This window comes from Pelobates fuscus, chromosome 13, assembly GCF_036172605.1.
Source record: "Pelobates fuscus isolate aPelFus1 chromosome 13, aPelFus1.pri, whole genome shotgun sequence".
Classification (NCBI taxonomy): Eukaryota; Metazoa; Chordata; class Amphibia; order Anura; family Pelobatidae; genus Pelobates; species Pelobates fuscus.
The window spans coordinates 37,696,423-37,716,675 of record NC_086329.1 but is presented as its reverse complement, the minus strand read 5'-3'; the positions used below and the strand labels follow the sequence as shown (position 1 = coordinate 37,716,675).

Below are 20,253 nucleotides of genomic sequence, written 5' to 3'. Positions count from 1 at the left end.
TCACTACTTAAGAGAAGAATCGGACTAGTAATGTGACAAACTACCGACCAGAAAAGCTGCTTACCAAGCAAAACACCTGCAGGAGTGGGACATTGATACTAGAGACTTTGATGTCTAAGACTTTGCTTTCAGAGACCTTAACAGGTGTCTCTACACCAGGGGGGACTTAACCCACACACCACACCTCCCCCCCCCCTCCCCCACACATAAGTCGATATACACATTTTGCAACAGCCCCTCTCCCCCCCAGCACATGGACACAGGTCCACACACACACACACACACACACACACACACACAACACACCATGCTTCCATTTAACTCTCTCCTACCCAGCATAACATAATTACACTCACAGCATAGACCAGTCCTACTATGCTACACGCATAACATGGTGCAATCGGACATGAAGACAGGAGTAAATAACCCAGATCTGTAAGGCCATCTCCTAACCTGACCGTTGATCTTATAGTTGCTAATAGGTAAAGCGCATCTAGGTGCAATGCTTATGCCTCTGCTGACTACCGTTCGCTTCTATACACATGGGATATATCCCTGCTTACTTAACCAAGTGTAAGCCACTGTAGCCCCAAGAGACTGAGACGTCCTGGATATAACTAGCAGTGTTTACACGCATACCTGCAGTCTCCGGTTTCACCCCTTCCTGTTAAATTTATAGGAGTGCTCCTTTGTGTATAGGAGTCAGGTAAATCTTTAAAGGTTCACTACTCACTTTACCAGAGTTTAAACTGTGTAATGATGCTATTTTATTTTGCAAGCAAAATATACTAATGCTAACGGTTTGTTACTGTATAATGGCTTGTACAGGAGCAGCACAACCTGTACCCGCACCACATATGAGCCGGCCACAGCTGCAAGGTAAAACATACTGCTGGGGTAACCAACATAGCATCGTTCAGCGTTGACTATCTAATCTTAATTTGACAACTCACAGTAAGGCCAAACTCATTAAGTGATAGAGGAAGCCAACTGAGATGCGCGCACCACTTACCAACCAAATGGAGCCAGAGAAAGTTCATAACGCATGTAGTCAGCCTTGTATAATTCGCTTGCTCACTTATGCCACACACAACATACAGAACAATCTTAAGTGCACTTTTATACTGTATCTAATGCCTTTAAATTTACCTGCGTACTGCACTGAATGTATGATATGCTCTTTTGTGCAGCGTAATCAGTAGCCTGTTTCCTACCAACATGTTTACAATTTACTCTTCTTAGTATAGCATATCGCCTGACTTTCCTCACATAGCATATAGGCATGCTTCTACTCAGAGGTAACTATAACCTTATAATATGCCCAACATGTAGGACAAATATAGGTCTATAGGCAACAGTGAGCTGTTTTACTACCGTGTATAACCATGTCTATAACTAGAATACTAGCTGAACATAGCCTGTTACCTCTTGGACGCACCCAAATCATAAATCATTATGTATCACTACTCGCTGAATACACCAGGCAACACTCTGATGCACGTACCTTAGCAACCAGTATTATTATTCAGTTATTTTGTCTTTCAAAAAAAAGTGTGCTTTTTCATTTTCGCCATGACAATGTATGCAATTGAAAACCTGTACTCGCTGTTGTGGCGCTACATGTCTTTATGTTACATGATATCGTGCACACGAAAAATAAAGAATTAAAAAAAAAAAAAAGAAGGGGGAGGGGGGATCTATACATATTTTAAGCTGTTTTATTTTTTAAACTTTATATTCAAAAGAGCAAAGGGCAAAAGAGCAAAGAGCAAGAGTATTCTGAGAACGGACAGCAACTGAAAAAGCTTGCCCTTCGGTGGGTCCCCGCTCAGAACTCAAGCTGCTTTTAGCTCATCTTGCGCCATTACAGAGAGAACATATCTGAAGCACATCAGACTGGACCCACCCATACGGGCAGTCCAGATGCAAAATTCCAGCAAGCTCTCTCTGCACGAGAGACACAGCAACCCCAGAGGATTGTATCAGCCTTGTTAGGCATCATCAGTGAGGCATAGCTGATATCTCTCTAGGCACTGTGAGCAAGGGGTCCACGTCTGGATTACCCTTTAAACTTAAGAAAAACGGGTCGTAAGAGTATTCAGAGAACGGACAGCAACTGAAATAGCCTGCCCTTCAGTGGGTCCCCGCTCACAACTCAAGCTGGTTTTAGTTCATCTTGTGCCATTACAGAGAGAACATATCTGAAGCCTATCAGACTGGTCCCACCCGTACGGGCAGTCCAGATCCGAAATGCCAGCAAGCTCTCTCTGCACGAGAGACACAGCAACCCCAGACGATCATTTCAGCCTTGTTAGGCATAGCTGATATCTGTCTCAATGTTAAAGGGTAATCCAGACGTGGACACCTTGCACACGGTGCCTAGAGAGATATCAGCTATGCTTCACTGATGATGCCTAACAAGGTTAATGGGGTTGCTGTGCCTCTCGTGCAGAGGGAACTTGCTGGCATTTCGGATCTGGACTGCCCGTATGGGTGGGACCAGTCTGATATGCTTCAGAGATGTTCTCTCTGTAATGGCACAAGATGAGCTAAAACCAGCTTGAGTTCTGAGCGGGGATCCATTGAAGGGCAGGTTATTTCAGTTGCTGTCCGTCCTCAGTGCACTCTTGCGACTTGTTTTTTGCTCTTTGTATTTCAAAAGGGTTTTGTTTTGTTTTTACAGTAAGAGCAATAAGGATATGGAATTCTCTGAAGAGGTGGTTTTATCACAGTCCATACTGATGTTTAAACTGCAATTTGATAAATACATCCAGAAACAACATACGGGGATATAATTTCTAAATTAGTGGAGTAATAGCTGCTTGATCCAAGGAGACATCTGCCTGCTATATCAAGAAGGAATTTTTTCCTAGTTTGTAGCAAAATTGGAGGCACTTCAGACTAGTTTTTTTTCCCCTTCTTTTGGATCAAAAGCAAAAACATATGTGAGGAAGGCGGAACTTGATGGACACAAGTCTCTTTTAAGCTATGTAACTATGTAATATACACACACACAAAAGTGGTTCAATTTCAACCTTGTGTGTCCACTCAAACCGAGAAGACGTGTAGCACCCAAAGCACAGCATTTATGTCTTTGCTATCAAAGCAAAATACTCCCTCAACCTTAAGTGGCAATGATAGGATGTAGGCAGCTTAACCAGCACTCTGTTAATGCCATCAAAGGTTGGACGATTTCGCACATTTAACTTTGGCATTATCTGAGCTGCTGAGAAAGGGACGTAGTTTCATGATGATCAATGTTGGTGTGCTACAAAAAATCATCATCAACTCAACATCCTATTCTCCACTTTCAGATCTTTTTTGCATTGGCCCTTTGTCACTTAGCAAATCTGACTATAGAATGTTTCTTGTAACATTGGGTCTACCACATAAAAAGAAGATTATTAATCCATGTGGACTATAGGTTTCATATAACAGACTTACAAGCACAGAGTAGTAAACTGACTAGACAAAAATTGAAAGCTTGGGGAAAAGCACAAGCAATAGCATACATAATACAGATAGAAAAGGAAGTTACCGTATATACTCGAGTATAAGCAGAGTTTTTCAGCACATTTTTTGTGCTAAAAACCCCAACTCGGCTTATATTCGAGTCACTGTCTGTATTATGGCAATTTACATTGCCATAATACAGACTGGGGGCTGGCAGCGAGCGCTTACCTCTCCTGCAGCTCCTGTCAGCTCCCTTCTCCTCCGCGGCGGTCCGTTCAGCACCTCTGTCAGCTCCCAGTGTAAGTCTTGCGAGAGCCGCGGGGTCATAGTGCGGCTCTCGCGAGACTTACAGTGTGAGCTGACAGGGGAGCTGACCGGACCGGCGCGGAGGAGGAGGGAGCTGACAGGAGTTGCACGAGAGGTAAGTAACAGCTCTGCCAGCCCCCCCTCCCCACTGAACTGCCAATGCCACTGGACCACCAGGGAAGGAGAGCCCCCTCCCTGCCATGTATCGAGCAGGGAGGGGGGGGGGGAACGAAATTTTTTTTATAATAATAATAATAATAATAATAATAATAATAAAATAATAATAAAAATAAATTAATAATATAACAAACAAAAAATTAAAATAATAATAATAAAAAAAATATTAAAAATGCCCACCCCCCACCAAGGTTTTGCATCACACACACACACACTGCACTCATTATATACACACACTGTAAATAAATATTCAATTAATATAATTTTTTTAGGATCTAATTTTATTTAGAAATTTACCAGTAGCTGCTGTATTTCCCACCCTAGTCTTAATAATAATACTCGAGTCAATACGTTTTCCCAGTTTTTTTGGGTAAAATTAGGGGCCTCGGCTTATACTCGAGTATTTACGGTAAATGAAAGTCAAACACAAGCTACAACAACATGAAACTTACTTATAACAAAACAAAGAGAGAACAATCAACTCTACAGGTACAGCAAACAGTTCACAATTACAATTTCAAGATTTTTTTCTAGGAAATAACCGTATGAAAATAATGCTTCCCTAGCTATTGATTTATATTGTACATTAACACAGAATCACTTCCATAAGAGTACACATTAATGGTGCTAAAGGACACAATCTTGTTATAGACAATATGGTCCCTTGGGTAGCCCAAACAGCATCAGTGTGGGTGCTAAAACCATAACTTGAAGCAATGCTCCAGGTACTGTAATACAACTTGCAGTAACTTGGCTAAATGTGCCAAAGATCTAAAAGTTGTATTCTCACTTATTTACAGTAATACAATGCTTGTATGGTGGATCCTTGGTTGTCATCAAGGGGTTCCCAAACCCCACATGAGACAAAGTAATCCCTATTTTGTCTCATTTGCATCATGTGACTGTTGGAATTCCAAAAAAAAATCCAATTAAATATTTATACAAAGCTGCTCTTATGAGACACAGTACACTACCAGGGACGAATGCTAGAACACTAGATCCAACACAATGCAAGCAATTCCCTCTTGCTCTATACATTTGCTCATACAATGTAGAGATTGTTTTATTACCTTTCTTGGATTTTAAAAATAAATTTACAGTAAGAAAATTTAGATATTTTCCCTCCAGATTAGAGGCAGTGTACAACAACTGGGATTTCGTCAGGGTGGGTAGAGATAATTTCACCATTGCCTGTAACACCTTACATCCAAAACCAGTGACCTCAAAAGGCCTTTAGGGGCTATGAGAAACCAGTAGTCTAAATATGGGAAAATACAGAGACCTTCCTTTCTTAGAGCAGCTGTGATGACCACCAGCATCTTTGTAAACACTAGCGGGGCTGAGGAGAGACCTGAACTGATAATGCAGAGGTTTGTCTTCCCTTCTGATGCAAAAATCAACCGGCAAACTGGTGGTCGCAACTGGGTCCTAAATCCTTCATAGCCCTGGTAAAATGTAGAATTTGGCCCCCTGAAATTAAGGATCAAATTGCTCTTTGCAATCTCCTGGTGGAAAGCACTGCAACATGTGCGTGCGTTCCACTGCCAGGAAATCCAAGCAGGTGCGCACCTTCACCACATCTGGCAGGCGACACAGCGTTCAGTGGAAGTTATTAGATGTGGAATGAAGGCGTTTGACATGCGTTCCACCTAAGCATTAAGAGGGAATAGCCAGGCCTGCTCGGAGAACGACTTAACCCTGGAGCAGAGTCGTTCTCAGCCAGGCATCTGACCTTGACCCAAATAAAAAAATTAAAAAGATAAAATAAGATGAGTGCCTATCTTATCCTTAGTGTTGGGGCTATGTGAGCAGATTGCAGTTTTATACCCAAGAGGAAGAGCGTTAGAAGGAGCCTAACTTTTAAATTTCTAGGTGTCGGCCTGCCTTCTCAGATGGTGTTGAGGACCCTGCTCAAACGAGCTTACATTCTAGAGGGAGTGGGGTAGAATGGCACAGGTTTAACTCACTTGCTGGAAGCAAACATGGCTACAGTCTAGAGTACTGAGATGAAGTGAAATAAAAATGGAATTATAGAATTTTGGGGAGAAATAAAATGTTAAACAATCAATTATGATAAAGTGTTAATGGGAATCTTTGTACACGAATAGACAAGAGCTGGGATTTAAATAGCTGGCATTTGCTTACAGGTTTGATTACCTGTAAGAATACTAATTAGGATTCTGAAAACTCTTCGCAATAGCGACAGCAGAAAGTAATATGATAAGATAATTGGTAATGAATGCAAAAAAAAAAAAAATGAATTATTCTATTGCACACTGGAAGAAGTGTAAAGAAAGAAAAATCGGGTTTGTTTATAGACGCGTGAAATGGTTGTTCACTTCACAGCAGGTAAATATATTACATGTTTTTTACTCAGCGATTCTGAGACACAAAACAACCCAAGAGGAGTGCTATAAGTAAGAAAACAGTCAAGTAATCGTAATTTAAAAAAAAAATACAAATAAATATCGATAAGACTAAAATGCTTGAAATATTGGAATAAAGGATTAACATGTGTCTCACTTTAAGTCTATTGCAAAGACAGACAGGAAACGTTAAATTCCATATTAATTCAACTATTTGGTTTTTAAGTAATAAACACTGAACAATCCCTGCCTTTCTCTCAAAATTCTCTGAATAAGAGCAGTTTGAAATGTAAAAAGCTGCAGATAAAAAAATATATATATATTTTTTGATTTTATACACATATGTTCTCATGCCATTTTAAGGGAATAATTAATCCATAGAGGATAAACATGAGCAGGAATAGAGAGCTTAAAATACACACTAAGTTTATACAAAATTTTATTTCTCAACACATTCTCTAGGTGGTCGATTTTGAAAACAATTTCTAAATAAGAAAAATTCTAAAGGGTTTTAATACCACACTTGAATTACATTATTGGAAAATTACTGTATTCTCATCTTTACGGATCCAATTGTTTAACCTCCTGAAAAGCGCACTTGTTTGTTTTGGCTTTAAATTAAAATATTTGTATAATGCAATTATTCAGGTCTTGGGTCTGCCAAAGCCAACACTGGATATTTGGCTGGCACCCAGTTTAAATTAGGAATGAAAGGTTATTTTCAGGATTACTATATGATACACCTGAACCAGAGGAAGAATACACATAAGGCTGTTACATTTCAAAAATATTTCTGTTCAGAAAGATGCCACCAATATGCTTCTTTTATATCCCCAAACATTGTAACATTAACTCTTACAATGCACTACTGGCAAGAGTCCCATGCCAGAAGATCAATTAAACAGAAGGAGTAGACACAAAGGACAAAGTACAAAGCGGCTTCTAAAGTCTCAGTCACGGGACCCAATTCAGCAAAGCAAGCAAGAAAAAACATGTAATACTCGTGTACTATACATTAAATCAAACATGAAACAAAATAACTGCAACTTGAGGTTTACTTGTGAAAAAAAACTGCATATCATTTATATTCTGTTCAGCAGAGTAAAAAAAATAAAATAAATAAGTTTTCCAGATTACAATGTTACTTAACTCATACACTTGCCTGCCCTCACGGTCCTGAATGTGGGGCAATACACAAGACACTGAAGAATGTACAGCTAATTGTGAATGACATTTTTGCATGACAAGTCCACTTTCATAAATACAACTCGGGGTTGGATACACTGTATAAGATAAACTGGGATTTTCATTAATTTCCATTGTTTTTAAGACACAATACAGCATTGGTGACAGAAATATCAAAGTTCTACCCAAAGAGTGTGATTGCGGTCAGCAAACTCCCATCATTAACAGCACTGTAAATGCTGGAATCTCACTGATTGAGAGCAACAGGAATGTGTTATTTTAATGCCAGATTTGTGTAGAAATTGTTTTTTTCTCAAAACTTTAAAGGTACAGAATATCGGCAACAGGCCCAAAAGGTGACCAATAACCAGTATCAGGATCAGCATCATCTCTGCAAAAATGTAAGTCGATCCCTAGCGCAAGAGCTTTTCATCCCTTTATCCAGTACTTGGTTGTTGGTTAAGAGATATTATTGAAGAACCGCAGGCTGCTAGGTAAGTAGCTTAAAGGGTTACTCCAACCCTTTTCCACAAGTATTCTCTTTGGGCTAACTATAGCCTATTGGGCATTGCTCTTAGGTCCAAAAAAATTGAAGTAAAAAAAAAAAAAAATTACCTGTAATCCAGTGCCTGTCAAAGATACTGGAGCTAATTTACGACTGACGTGACAGGGGACCTTGCGTTATCCAATCATAGAGAAACCTTTGCCAGCTCAACTGCATGCAATCTGAGAAGGCGAAGGGAGGACTTTCTAATTTAGAATAAAATAAAATAAAATAAATGCAACAGATGGAGACTGGAGGGAGCGCACAGTTGGAGAAATAAATCTTCCTCTTGCAGGTGCTCCACCTGCAAGGGAGACGTTTATTGTGTGTTGCCAGCATGCAATCTGGTGACATGGTTTAGGGATGAACGCAGTAGCAGATCTGGATCCATAGTAAGGGATGAGACACCCGGTTACTGTTACACTTATACAAATGGCTGGCTTTCCTACCTCATAGGGCCATTCAATGAAACCACGATTTATTATGAGGAGATTAGAAAGTAAGTGGCCACATAACTTTGAGAAACAAGGTATCTAAACAAAGTTTACTACCACTTCCAAAAATATATAGTTATTGGCAATCTGGAACCTCCTACACATGTACTAAGAGTTGTTTTCTAAATTAAACAAATGGTATGATAAACTGTACATTTAACTACAAATTTATTATTTTCATCAGATACAATCTATACAATTTGCCTTTCAAATTCTTTGTGAAGAAGACTTTTGGAAAGCATACATAATGAACAGACTAAATGCATTGCTATCAATCCCAAACAATTACACTTCTGAAGCACTCTCTACAAAGATCTAGAGCAGGGGTAGGAAACCTTTTAGCAGCACTGTGCCGATATAGGATTGAGATGTCCCGTAGCGTACCGGTCCTATTTTTTTTAAAATTGAGGTGTGTATGCTGCCGTATTCTGCTTGTGTTATTTATACTGTTACGGTACACCCTGGTATAATAGGGGTTAATACCGCTGAGGACGTTCCCTTTCCGAATGAAGATGTAGCCAACAGCAGTTCTGTAACGGCTACCCAGGTAGTGAGAGGGTATCAGCCATTGGAGACGTCCTTTTCCTTGGCAAGTTGCTGTATCAAAGTAAAACTGGTATAATCCCATCCACGAGATCCAGAGGGAGAGTCAGGTTCAGCTGTAAAAAGAGCAGAGTAATAATCCAGTATAATTCCCTTTCAAGAACGAGACGAGGCTATGTTTTGAAGGGTCAAGAAGAACTGAGTGCAGGAACACCCAGCCTGGTTTTTATTACAGTAAAGTACAAACAGAACACACCCAGGGGGAGGTATAAAATAGCCAATCACATACACGGTTCAACCCCCACGTCTCCTCCCCTCAGATAACATGTAACATAATTAAAACATACACGATTTTACTCAAGTTCTGGATGTACCCCAAAAACACCTTTAGCTCTCATTCAGGGGAACAACATATCCAAATATCAGCCCATTCGGATGAACGGTTCGGGAGTTATGGAGTTCCAAAGTTTTTACCGACCGCACAGACAAACTAGCCGAAAATAGTTCCATAAGTTTTGGCCTTGCGGTCGGTCCTCGTTCGTACGGTAAAAAGGCACGAAAATCTTGCCATCCATTCGAATCTCGGTGGTCGCTAGAATCCCCATAGGCTGTTAAGTCTTTCTACCGAACAGCAGGGTGTTCGGTAGCTTTGGCACAAATCCCCGGTGCTATGGAGGTCTCAGCGGTGTTCGCCTGTTTGCGTAGCCGTTTTTAGTTCCAGACGATTGCTGGCAAATACCGCTGTTCGTGCGCAAGATGGCCGCGAACACGTGCAAAGTCCCGAAATGGCGGCCACCTATACTTAACACATAGGATTCGTGCTGACCCATACGAACGGCTGAAATAGAACTGGGAGGTAAAATATCCCTTAATTACCAGCAGGGTGGTCCGGTGTTCGGTAGTTTGATTCGTTTATTTATAAGTTGCATTACTACCGAACAGATTATATAAAATACAATTCCCTTGATTATTCCACAGGCACCAGGGAACTGTAAGGTTCTGTTACAAGTTCCAATTAGCCGAACAGGAACCATACGAAATCTTTCATGATCCAAACAGCCGAACGAGTAAATCATATGAATCCAATACCCCCAAGTACGAGACCAAGCTCCGTATTGAGGGTTAAGCAGAGATCTGGTTTATTGAGGGCTACCTGCCCGGTATTTATGCAGGTCTCCCACCTGGTGCACACTCCCCTAGGGGACCAGATGGAAGACTGGGACAATGTGGATACAGTAGCCAATCACAGTGGCACAAGCATAAACACTCCCCTTTGATGCAGATAAACCCTCCTCTCTATCCTGGAGATAATTGGGAAGTAATCCAATTATCTGCATGGATAGAGGCTAAACTCCATTTTGTACCTGAACATAAAAATACAATAAAATCAATTACTTTACATTACATGAACAGAATCCCCACATTCAACGTATCCCCAGATAGCTGGGATCTGAGCGCACATTATTACCGAATGCCGCTCAGATCCTATGCATACAGTTCAATCGCCATGGAGCCAAAGTCTTTCACATTGTCTTTTGGTATACGAACAGGCTCCATGGGATGGCTATCTGGGGTGCGTCTATTCGTGCCGGAAAGTACCGAACAGACCGACGTTCGTGTGCTGGATGGCAGAGAAGGGAGGTCGGCGGCTTCAGCGGTGTTCGTGCAAAATAGTGTCCGTTTTCAGTTCCATAGTTTGGGCGCCGAACACCACTGCCCGTTCGGGACTTTAAAATGGCTACCACCACGTGGGAGTTACACGAACAGCGACCTCCCAACGTTCACCAATCAAGCTGCGGTTAACATAGACGAAGGCAACGGAATAGAGCATAGTTCCAAGACAGAGGGGTCTGTCACATACTGTAATTGCTTTGTATCGTTGTGCGGATTGTATATATGTTTGTATGAGGGGAGGGTTATTGTGCATTTCTGTGTAAATCTAGCAGTGTGGATGGTTTCCCTGGGTTCCAATGGGGACCAAGCTGGCCAGGTACAGGTCAAGGACAGGAGCTGCAACAGCAGCTGCAGGCTGCTCTACTACATTGCGGATTCCCATTCACAAGTGTTGGGAGGAAGTGTTCTGCAATGCATAAATTGAGGATTGTCCTTCACCACCTTTTCGTATTAGCAGATATCTGAAGTTTCACTGGGACTCCTGATAGGCCAGAGCCTGTTTGGCTGTAGCAGCCTTGAGTGCCGTGCAAAGACACCTTGAGTGCCGTGCATGGCACTAGTGCCGTAGGTTGCCTACCCCTGATCTAGAGTGTGAGCAAATGCAGAAGATATCCATCTAATGGCTAAAATATTAAAGCCAGCTGAAATTCAAGGTATATAATTCTATTTGGAGCAGTTCACCAGCATAGCTGTAAGAACACAAACGTATGATTTAGCGCACAGGACATGGAGTACACTTAGAGCAAATTCTAAATGAGAATAGAACATAAAAGGCTTGACATTTTAATGCTGAAACAGGATTGGGCATGACAGATGGGTCAAGAGTTTATAAGCTATACAGACATCTCAATGAGCAATCTCAAACCAGACAGCCTTTTACATTCACGATCCATAAGTTCCTTGTATTCTTGGAACTTTAAGGGGAAAATAGCATAATGCAAGATGAAATGTCGATGATAGGACCTTCCAACCTACATCATTATTATGAGGCTCTCAAGAGTTTTCAAACATAACTCTAGGACACCATGCTATACCCAGCATTATTCAGCCAATTGAATGGACACTAAAGCACCCCAGATCACTTCTTCTCAATGAAGTAGTCTGCTTAAGTTGACCCGTTTTGTAGAACCCAGAATGTTCACGCTGCGGGGTTAAACACAGTCAAACCTCTAGACACTGTCTTCCTGACAGCCACTATAGGCACTTAGCTCTGAGATTCGAGTCCTAGGGCAGCATTTGATTGGTGCAACACTGCCATTCATTTGCCACACATGCCTACTAGCTTCCCAATTTCCTATGAGGAATCATTGGATAATCAGGATTGATGATCTCAGCCATGGAGGTAGAGTGGCCCAAAAGAGAGCACCGCCGAGATGGAGAGAAGGTGAGTAAAACAACGTTTTAACTTCACACAGGCGGTGGGAGGGTGCGCATCCTGACAGCGTTGTGCCCTAGCACAAAACAGAAGGCAATGATTCTCATTGAGAAGCCCTAGATTCAATGCTTATAAATTGAAAAAAGTTGGCAGCGTAAGAAGGAAGACTACCTTGTCGCTGGATTGTGTGATTTTACAGGTACTGAGGAGAAGTTGGGGCCCAGTACACCTAACACACCGGTGTTATATAAATAAAATGTATTTATAATGCTAGATTGTTCCTAATCTCTTTATGGATGAACTTAACATATTCCATGGCATTGCTTTTAGGAAGCTCCAAACCACAAGTGTCAGTAACCATAGTCAATATAACCAAGCAAACAAAAAACAACACAACCATGCATTTATATTTTGTGAAATTAACTTATTCAACACAGATTATTTAATAGAATGTCTAAGATATGTGAACACATTATATGTAGGACATATAACAGTGAAAGATGTACCAACATAATGCCACTAAGAAGCTCAAGAGGCATTATAAACCACAATACTCCATCTTTTTGCATTATTTTTCCATAACACAAACTTTATATAATGATCTGTGTTTTACATGGTATAATGTGTGTTTTACATGTCTAAAAAAATATTTTATTGAATTGTGTTCAACAGCTGGGATGCCATAGATTCTTCTCAGTCATTCCAGCTGTTGTAGAATGCCAAGAACAGACATTCCCTTGACTCATACTTGCTTCTGTCTTTGTGAAACACTGATCATACCTAAATTCCCCAAACAGCCACCTATTTACCTCCCATTAATAAAACAATTCCAGAAGAGGTGCTGGAGGAGAAAGAAAAAAAGTCTCCTTATCTAGGCATGGGGTAGGCAACCTTCGGCACTCCAGATGTGTTGGACTATATCTCCCCTGATGTTTTGCCAGCATTAAGGCTGTAAGAGCATTATGGGAGATGTAGTCAACAACATCTGGAGTGCCAAAGGTTGCCTACCCCTGCCTAGATAAAGATACCTTTTTTTCCCTTCTCCTCCAGCACCTCTTCTGGAATTTTTTTTATTAATGGGAGGTAAATCTAGGCCCTCATATGACATCGTGATGAGAGAGCAGAATTAATAACAGAGGCAACAAATTAAAGATGCAGCCTTTGACTGGAACTCTGACCCACTCTGTCAGTCCTAGAACACATGTCTTCTGGTGTTGCAGTAAGCCAAATGTTCACATTGTCTCATCACAAAGTCCAATACGAATTTTATGACACTGTTGTCAAGATTTGAAAATACAATTTGCCAGTTGACAGAGTAGGAACATCATTGAGATATAGATATATACACAACAGCTAAACATTATAACATTTGTGGCAAAGTCAAGAAGTGATAAAAACGTCAACTGACTTAAGTAGATTCTGAAATATGCTGTTGTGTAACACCTACATATCTACAGGCAATATAAAGAGAGAGAGACATGTACATACACAGATATTTAAAGGAAAACTAACTTAAAAATATATATATATTTAAAATGTTGGAGTTATTCCAGTTTTAAATATTTCCAGCCAAAAAATAAAAACTGAGTTTTTAAAAACCAATAAAGCACCAAGCAGCTGCTCCTTCTCTTCAGAAATCATCTTGATGGATAAAATCCAATGCTTCTCATAAACTTAGTGCATGAACAGCAATTGCTGTGCTCAGGCAAATCAGATTCTTCTTAAAGTGAAGCACTGAATCCAATATTTTTCTACGGGAAGCATTTAAAACATTTCACGATACAGAACAATAAAGTAGCACTCCAGCGCACTGTAGCGGTTATGGTGCTTGGTGTATTCCTTTAAGGCTTTCAATTATTGAAAGCCTTCACTAGGAATTGCTACTAGTTACTGACAGCTAGTAGACATCCTGACTGACAAATATAAACTATTCTGTTTTGGCATAGTAATAAGTTTACCTTTGACAAACTGCAGGGGTAGGGCCTATGTACCAAAATGACTATACTAAGATGTAGTGGTTTTGGCGCTTAAAGTATCTGTTTAAGTAGATGTTAAGACCTCGTAAAGAAATATGTGTTAAATAGATCATATAAGCAAATATGATTAAAAAAAAAAAAAATGTAAATCTAGAAAGTGAAGGTTTCCTTTAAATTCCTACCATGTCCAGAGGTATTGTTATTTATAACGAACCAATATCTTCCACAGTGCTGTACAGTATATGCTTTCAACTGAGCTGAAGAAGAGGCAGGGACTTATTAAAATGAAATGCAAGGAAACGAAAGTCACCGGCACAGAACTAGACCGCCAAGAGATTGCTCATACATCCTAGAGAGGATAAAGTCCAAATTCCATAAAACCTTAATCCCGTGAAACTTCAACATATCCAAGACCTAGCCAGGCATCAAGGCAACAAAACCCCAACCAGTCTCTGACCTACTGAAAAAAAATAAAAAAATTCTCCTCTGGGGACATAACACTAACAGTACACAACCTACACTTGGAGGCATCGTCAGCCCAAAGTAACAACATTTTGGCAGGTATATTGAGACAACCATCTAAATGTAAAAGCCACAAGATCTGAAAATATATTGATGTGCAGTTGCAATAATTGGAGAATCACTCAGTGGCAAAGAAACTGAATTTTTACCATAGCCCAAGTAATTATACTCTGGGGAGTGATCGTTTTAATGTATTAGCACTACTCATGTAGCTTAATCAGTTCACATAAGCTTCATGATAAAATGATCTAATGACTCAGCCATACTGTGCCTTATTGCCCTAATAAATCACCATGTTTGTGATTGCCTTGTCAATGAGGAAACCTCACAGAACTGTAATGCTTTATTGTATTACAAGACTTAAGAACACAATCAAAAATATAGAGTTTTACATACGTCTATTCCTGCAGGTAACTCCACAAAATAAGCATCCTCTTATTGCTATACACAATAGCGTACTTTAATACTTTCTCTTACAGGGCCCTGTTACATAGTCCAAAGGACAAAAGTAATGACGTACACCAACTATTCCTCCATTCAATACACAGAATTCCTTTCATGATGTGCCTTACTATTCATTTTACAAATTACATTATAAACTGGAAATCATAGATTTGTATTTTATTAATTACAACAAATCATCAAGATTAACTCTTGAGTAGTATTCTCTAAAAAAGGACTATAAAACACTGATCCTTTATCTTTTTGCTTTATTTTGTGAAAGACAACAAAAGGTAACATGAATGCCCACGAAGTCCAGCAAATCCCTTGAACATGTAATCTGATTTGTCACATCACCTTTCACGAAGTTTGCAAAAGTTAGACTTATTTTCTTTTACTTTAAACAGAACAGAAAATGTAAACAAATCAGTGCCCGTCTAACAATCATGGGGCACCTAAGCAAATAAATAACTAAAGTGTGAGCAGTCAAATTTTATTATAATATATAAAATTTCAGGCCAATTATCCAAACTGACCTCACACTTAACGTCTAAAATCTAAATAAATAAAAATTTAAATAAATACATTAAAAAATATATAATTATTCACAACAATCTACACTTTGGTGAATAACTATACATTAAAAAAATATTATAACCCTACAGAATATTTAGTATTGTTAGAAAGGTACCAAACAGCCATGCATTTGGTAACACAATTGCAGCAGAAATTCTTTATTAATGAAACTGTAAAATCAAAATTAGAGGGCCCAAAATAGTTTATTAACAAACTACAGGCCATTTTTCAATTAAGTAACATGCAGACCAAAAATGGTTTGTATGGTATATGGCATGCACTTCTCACAGGTGTAGTGATGGTGAACTTGGCACAGCTTTATGGAATACACTTATCATCATGCTCAGCCTGCCAATGTCTCACTGAGCATCATGAGGAAATGGAATTCATAAGACAGCTTGGGTTGTCAGAAGAGACAACCGAGAATTAGAGCAATGAGTGTTTACCTCTCCACCTTGAAATTTTTGGATTACCTGTCCCATGATGTTTAGCCAACCAATCATGGGAAAAGCTACCCAAACACAACTGGGGTGTCAGAAGAGAGGATAGGATAATTTCGAGCAATGGGGATTTAACCTTGCACCTCCCTCCAAATGTTTCTTAACTACCTGTCCCATGATGCTCAGCCAGTCATCATTTGGCTAAGCATCATGGGGAGTACAATATAAAAACAGCTGGGGTATCAGAAGAAAAGATAAGCTGTATTAGAGCAATGAGGGTTCACCATACCCCCCCCCCCCTCAAATGTTTCTGAACTACCTGTCCCATGATGCTCAGCCAGCCAACACTTGGCTAAGCATCATGGGGAGTCTAATATATAAACAGCTGGGGTGTCAGAAGAGCAATACACCGCCCCCCCCCCCCCCCCCCTCCCCCCTCCCCTATATATGTTTCAGAATAACCTGTCCCATGATGCACAACCAGCAGTCACCTGGCTGAGCATCATGGGACAGGAAGTTCAGAGATATCTGGAGTCCCCAGGTGCTGTTCTCTCCCTGAGGACCTGCCCTCGGGGAGCCAGGAGCCCGCCCGCTGGGGGCCAATTCTGAAGAGTTCGTGTTTAGGGCCACATCACGTGACGGGCTCCCAGGTAACCTTCCTTGTGGGAGCCGCTGCTGCCCCTCAGGACAGGCTGAGCCGGGGGGGGGGGGGAGAGGACGTCACCCGGGATACCAGCACCGCGTACACCCTGCGCGACCGGCAGCTTACCTGAGGAGCGGCGAGCCAACAGTCTGCGGCAACTAGTTCCCAGGTCGCCCTCACCTGCCCGGCCACAACCTAACCCGACAGCTCGCCCTGCTCGCTACAGCCTTGGCACCACCCAATCCTGGCACCGCCTCCCTCAGTCACGGACACGGCTGTTGGTCCACCGGGATGCCAATCAAATCTCTAGTCCCGCCCACTTTACGCCTCTTCGCCGACACTAACCGAACCCACCAGCAGACTTCTCCTTCCCACCTCGTTGTCTGATTGGGCCGACTGGCTGTGCGGCGCGACGATTGGCTGGGGCGGGGAATGCGCTGCGGAGATTCTCATTGGGCGAGAGCGGGAGCCCTCACGCTCTCTAAAATGGGCGGGAATTTCCGCTGTGTGATGGAGGGTTAGGTTGAGCTGTGGCGCAGCACACGCCCTCCCGTGTATCTTCCCAAATTTCACAATTTACTTATTAATGACAACAAAATAAAGCAATGAATTAGCTGTAAACACGTCCTGAGCCAGGCCTGCCAGCTCTCAGCGGAATTAGTGACAATAAAAAAATGTCCCTCTATGTAAACAAGTCACAGCGCAGGGTAAAATAATAATTTCACAGGTAGTTTCTGGTTTCTTCATACTTGTGATACAAAAAAAATATATTACTTGATATATTTTTTTTTTTTTAGTACGGTGTGGCCCTTACTGTATTTAGGTCGAAAAACCCCTTTTTTCGCAAAAGATAAAAAGTTTTTTAAAAGCAATTAAAGCTACCTGTAATCCATCCCGTGGACAGTGGGCTCGTCACACGCCGTTTGTCCAGTGCGCCTCATAGAGAAGTATTGGATGGATCCCACACAGAAGCATTAGCGGCATTCGGAGAAGACGCCAACAGTGAAAACCTTTGAAAAGAAAACATTTTAAGGAAGAAGTGCCTCTGGTTGGTGTCTGTCTGAAATGGCATCAAGTCAAAATGTAAATATTTTCAGAGAAAATGGGGCGCTGTCTATGCACCAAAAGCATTTAATTAAAAGCAGTAGTTAGATAATGAAACAAGTGCAAAAACACACATATGATGTACACCACAGCGCTACCACATTTATTGAAGGGTATGCATAACACACAATATTATTATTATTATTGCCATTTATATAGCGCCAACAGATTCCGTAGCGCTTTACTGTTTCAGATGCAGTCAAACCTTTATCAATTTTAATGGCCTTTCATTGTTAAAAAGGTGACTTCACCTGAAATGTTGGTATTCTGCATGTCCTTCAATAAATGTGTATATAGGATATCCTTGTTTGTGCTTCTTGCATTACAGAAATATTGCTTTGTATCAGCCACAACGTTGAAACAACTGACATTGAAGTGAATCATATTGATTATATCATTACAATGGCACCTAAGCAGCAAGTGAATAGTCAGTTCTTAAATTTCGTGTGTTGGAAGCATGAAAAATTGGCAAGTGACTTTGACAAAGGCCAAATAGAGATGGCTAGACGACTGGGTCAAGCCATCTCCAAAATAGCAAGTCTTATGGGGTGTTCCCGCTATGCGGTGGTTAGTACATGCCAAAAGTGGTGCAAGGAAGGACAATCGGTGAAACGGCATCTGGGTCATAAGCTATTAAGGCACATGGAGAGTGCAGACTAGCCAGTATAGTCCGAACACAAAGAGCAACTGTAGCTCGAATTGCTGAGAAATGTAATGTTGGCCATGACAGAAAGATATCAGAACACACAGTGCATCGCAAGGATCAAAGAAGACAGAGTAAACGAGAAACAAAGTAAAAGTTCGGCAACCAATATTCAATTAAAGTATAACGCGCTATTGAGCTAAGAAAAGACCACAACAGGGCAACAAGGCACAGAAGAGGTAAGTTTAAATATGCTTAGGGTGTTCCTGATTAGCTAGCTTCCAATTGGACTTAATAATCACAAGTGGGAGTCAGGTGACTGACTCGGGCGCATATTTTAAACACGCTGAACGCTCGGAGATGCCGCGGGGACAGAAACAGCCGCGAGCAGGCACCAAAAGCCGCCGCTTGAGGTGAGCAGACAAGCAGAGCCGCCACGAGTGGCTGACGGGTACAGAAGCCCTTGCTCGCGAAGCAGGAAGTGAAACAGGAAGTGAAACAAGCGCGAGCGGCGCGTGGGCATCAGAAGACGCAGCTCGCAATGAGGAAGGGGACCTGGCAGTCGGAGTCTCATCAAAGTTCAAATGATGACCCCTGTCCACCACAGAAAGCACCTTCAATGAGGGATGTGAGGGTCAGAACTGGACCATGGAGCAAAATGTAAGCTCATCAAGCAGGGCCCTCAACCCCCTCTGTTCCTGTACATCTAGTGGTCTGATCTCAATTATGTGTCTGTTAGTCCACCCATTGTACAGCGCTACGGAATTTGTTGGCGCTATATAAATAATAAAATAATAATAATAATAGAAGACGGTTGCTTGCTCTGATGAATCAAGTTTTCTTTAAGATCAGTTGGATGGCCATGTGGATCAAGTTACACTCTGGGCAATGTTCTGCTGGGAAACCTTGGTACCTGGCATTCATGTGAGGGTTATTTTCACACATAGCACTTACCTAGATATTGTTGCAGAATGCGTACACCCCTTCATGGCAATGGTGTTACCTGATTTTAGTGGGCTCTTTCAGCAAGACAATTCACCTTGCCACACTGCAAAAATTGTTCAGGAATGATTTGAGGAACATGACAGAGTTCAAGGTGTTGCCGTGGCCCCCAAATTCTCCAGATCTCAATCCAATTGAGCACCTATTGGATGTGCTGGAACATTAAATCCAATCCATGGAGGCCCCACCTCGACACTTGCAGGACTTAAAGGTTCTAATGCTAGTATCTTAGTGCCAGATACCACAGGAAACGTCAGGAATAGCTGTCCCAGTGTTTGTGTTGCCAACTTGAATATAGCCTTCCCATTGATGTTGCAATCACTGTTTTATCAGACCATGGATGTATCCACATGTTCTCATGTGAGGATATTCAGTTCAGATTTTTTTTTTTAGGATTAAATGGGAAACTGTATATTTAAGAAGACACTGGGGGCGTGGCCGGACCGCCATGCTGTCCGGTCGCATGCAGGAGAGGCTCCAGAGAATTCTGGCCTCTTAGGCAAATCCTGCAGCTCTGATGCCCGCAAAGAGCCCAACAATCAAGCATACGGTGGTGGGAAAGGTGGCAGACCCCGAGATCGGGAGTTTTGGGACCCAGAAGGGTCGAATAAAGCTTCGGGGACTGCGGCCTACTCGAGAGGGGAGAGGGGTAGACGGCCGCTGCCCTGTCTCCCCCCGCGGCAACCACACGCCGACTATCTGTGACGCCTGCCGGTCCCGTTTCCCCCCCCCTATGGGCCGGGGGGGTTATCCCGGCCCCCACTGCAGAGAGCTCGGCAGGAGAGAAGG

At 41.6% G+C, this 20,253-nt stretch overlaps 1 protein-coding gene across 3 annotated transcripts in view; it reads right to left on the bottom strand.

The window, feature by feature from the left end:
• Nucleotides 1-16,989, bottom strand: part of NUMB (NUMB endocytic adaptor protein) — a 126,321-nt gene extending 109,332 nt beyond the window's left edge. For all 3 annotated transcript variants that reach the window (XM_063440211.1, XM_063440213.1, XM_063440212.1), the window contains exon 1: nucleotides 16,842-16,989. The gene's annotated coding sequence lies outside the window, so the exon portion shown is untranslated. The remainder of the gene's footprint in view (nucleotides 1-16,841) is intronic.
• Nucleotides 16,990-20,253: the final 3,264 nt, after the last annotated feature.